The sequence below is a fragment of the Pinus tabuliformis genome, chromosome 3_1 (assembly GCF_031772625.1).
Source record: "Pinus tabuliformis cultivar Carrire ecotype Pingquan chromosome 3_1, CPIR1, whole genome shotgun sequence".
NCBI classification, from domain to species: Eukaryota; Viridiplantae; Streptophyta; class Pinopsida; order Pinales; family Pinaceae; genus Pinus; species Pinus tabuliformis.
In genome coordinates this window covers 824,623,067-824,626,875 of record NC_142301.1, presented here as the reverse complement: position 1 = coordinate 824,626,875, position 3,809 = coordinate 824,623,067, and the positions used below count along the sequence as shown (strand labels likewise).

The 3,809-nt window shown below is 36.6% G+C and overlaps 1 pseudogene; it reads right to left on the bottom strand.

Moving 5' to 3' along the window:
• Positions 1–607: 607 nt before the first annotated feature.
• On the bottom strand, positions 608–1,862 carry LOC149190034 (DNA mismatch repair protein PMS1 pseudogene; annotated as a pseudogene).
• Between the last annotated feature and the right edge of the window lie 1,947 nt (positions 1,863–3,809).

The window sequence follows — 3,809 nt, the reverse complement described above, 5'->3', positions numbered from 1 at the left end:
TGTTTCCAAAACAACAATCTGTTGATACTCTAGGTCATATCTCAAAAGTCATCCTCACAGTTTTCCACCATGTCTACAAGATGCCTGATATTTATACATGCACTCCATTGGAAGCCATGACCTGTATATTTATGATATCCTCACAACCAATATTTATATTTTCAACTAGGACAGAGAAATCACCACCAACTGTTCATCTTTTGTTTGTCCCATAGAATGAAGTAGCTTGTCCAATAGTTTTACTGGAGTGTCGTAGTCATAATCCTTTCCATATTCAAAACAAAGGTATGGCACAAACATAGATGAAAATACAAATCTAGCTATGATGTAATAAGATGGAGGCTTCCCCTTTATATGTGCAGGAACTAGGCATTTGTGTGTAGAAAGCTAAATATCAAATTCATGATACCCAGAATCACGTAAAATTTTGACTCTGGCATGCTCTCCTGTGTACTTCTTTGAAACAAGGTAGCTAAAACCTATGCACTCACCACACCTGAAAGGAACAATTCCATCATTAGAAATATCAATTCCATCAAAACTGAGAAGAATATCTTACGATGTCAAGAATTTTGTTGTTGGAGCTGTCAGTTCTACCTTTCCCACATCATTGCTTCTTTACGGAGGACTCTTGAAGCAGCTCTTCATTGTAAACATTTGGCCTGTTTTCTTCCAAATTTGGATTTACCTTTATCATTTACATTTTCAATCATCTCACAATCCTCCACAAAAGAAGGTTCCTTTGTTTCTGCATTCTGTGATGATAACAATGGGCTGCATGTGTGCCTCAACTGCGAGTCACTTTCAAAGTTATTAATAGCATAAGTATATTTATTAGGAGCATAATATTTTTCTAAGGACTCTCTTAGAGTAGACATAAGAAGACCTTCATCATGAAGAAATATCTTTCTTTTGTCTGGAGTTACATTCACATCATATGGTGTAGTGGGAAGGATGAAATTTAAGATGACCATAGGATATTGCCGAGAGTTATAAGATTTGTATAGCTCATTCAAAAGTTTCATCACTTTTGGCATGTCCACAGGGTGCCATTCACATAGACAAACTGTCGATCTCCTGAAGCCCTTCCACTTCCAGATCTGGGATTAGACAGAAACCCTTCAAGATGGAATCCATCTAAGACACATATGTCTAAAGGGTCTAAACATGAAAGTGTCTTGGTACCAAAAATTTTTACTATATTATCCTTAATGAAACCACTTCCCTGTGCTCTTGAAACCACATTCTTGCAATTTTTGCCTGTCACATAGTGCAGACAAATCAGACACCTTTGGAAATAAGAGCATAAGCATGCAATAGGGACAAAATTTAGCCATATTCTTGGCGAATATTTCAACTGAACTCCTTATACTTTATAGGCAAAGATGAAAACAATTTTGTCACTGTAATAGTACTACCAATTTGACGTGCCATACTTTCTGGGAAGAAATCAGACCTGAGCGGTCAAATGTCAATCATGTACCAACATTTTCATGCCTTGTTCTAGTTACTATGGTCACATCTCCCAAAGCACAAAGTGAACTTAGTGCCTCTCCTCAGAATCCAAAGGAAGTCAACAATTGCAGGTCAGAAAAAGTTGAAATCTTGGAAGTATGATACTTGAGAGTCACACTCTGATAATTTTCAGGTGAAATACCACAACCATTATCTCCAACCTCAAAGGATTCTCCTCCATACTCTTTTAGTTTAACCTCAATGTTGCTTGCTCCTGCGTCCAAGCTATTTTCTACAAGTTCCTTAACAACACTTGAAAGGTCTAGAATAACTTGTCCAAAACATATTCTGTGCACATCTGCTTTATTGATAGGTTTGATGGTTGTTGAATCTTCCCTTCCACCCATCCTCAAACATAAAATGATCCAATCAATTTTTCACATAACATTAACTACATGAGTATCAGGATTTGTACTCAATGCATTTTATAAAGTAAAAATCCCCACTTTAAAGTCCAATGGAGAAAAAAAAAAATAGTTTTATACTTTACCTTGTCTGAAAATTCTATTGAAAATGTAGATATTATGGACAATTCTAATGAGTGAGAACTTCATATAAACAATCCAATAATTATAACAGTAGAAATTTGGCCAGATTTGAAGTTTCTTATGACTTCAAAGAATTAATATTTACATCAACTGCAGAGACTGTTGGTTGGCTTCTCTAGTCTGCAAGATTGTTTTAAATAAGGGTGGGTTCTCACTCTTCCCTGATGAGGTAGGTTGACCTTGTGCATTGTGATCTCTTCCTGTCAAACTCTCCTCCTCAAAACACTTACGAGTCCCAGAGATGATACTAAGGTATAGGTACAGGTTTCTTTGTATCATCAACTTAATCTTTTGCAACTTTTCCTCTGAATATTTGGCACCATTGTATATAATTCTTGCCTGCACTTGATATCCCAGTGATAAAAGCAATCTGCTTAAATGATTATTGACATCTGCTACATGTACTGATACCCCTTAATTAAGAGTTGTACTCCATGATGACAACTCTTACACCTTGGAACTTCTATGCTTCAATGTCGATTAAGTTTGACTCAATTCAGAAATTCCTAAATATGCACCTGAAGGGAAACAATAGTCACTTTAACTGCCCTTCTACCTTTAGAACTCTGTTGTTTGCTTTTCTTGGCTTCTTTGAATTCCAAACTGTCAATGTCATCTTGTGAGAATTGCACAATTGAATCAGAGTTGTGCAGAGACAGTTGCAGCTCATTGTTTTTGAGGAATAACATAGCTCCTCAATAATTGTTCCTGAATGTATACTACTAATCTACCGTTATCTCAAATGCTAACTTATGCACCATATAAGTTGATCCAACACCATTCACAATCAAATATCTATTTCTACTATTTTTGAATACCTGCCTTGAAATCAAATAACCCAAAATACACTCTCTTTGATGAAGAGAGTCGCCATGTGACTATATCCTCTCCAAATCATAAGTGTCTAGAAAATAAAGATATCTGGTGTAAGACATGATCTTGGAAACCTTCATTGGACTGCCAATTGGGAGGATAGAAATATATTGAGATCCACAAAGTTACTGAGACAAATATGTTGGATAGGTCATGTTTATGTTATTAGGATTTGCATTGTGTTCAAGAGTCCCCCAAGTTACCTGGACCATTATGATTGGAAATTTCTAAATGTTTGGTGTGGGCCTCTCAAATTACATTGAAAACATGGGTGCATAACAAGCACGAAGTTATGATTGAGCACTAGGCTTTAATAGCTCAAAAAAAAAAAACAACAAATATGATGGTTATTGAGCATATTAATTTTACAAACCTGAAAATGTTTTATTGGAAATGGCCTAGAAACATATATGGTTTTCAATTAGTTCGCATGCCTTGGAATTTCTTCAGCTCTTCTTGTTGACAACTAGCAGTTGTGGTTGTTGCTGCCTATCTACGGTTTGAATGCACTATACGATTGTTAGTACCGTTTCTTTGATTTTTGAAAAAAAAATTCCAGTGATCTTATGTTTGAGATAAATATCATCCCTACATGTAGGAATCTCTATCTTGGAACTTGTTGATCCGAATCGGTTCCATAGAATACTTTCAAAGAACCATGACTGTATTAGGTTGAACAAATCTCTAAAGAAATAAAAAACAACAATCAAAAACACCGTGAACCAGTGGCAATGGCAGTCGACATGGAACGACGAGGACCTCAGTCAAAGCGTGTTGACCAAGGCCCATGGAGACTGCGCAGGAGGCCAAAGTAGCCCCTGGGAGCCCCAGATTGGGAAACGGAGGTGGATTTTGATGCGCGATTAGCGCCTA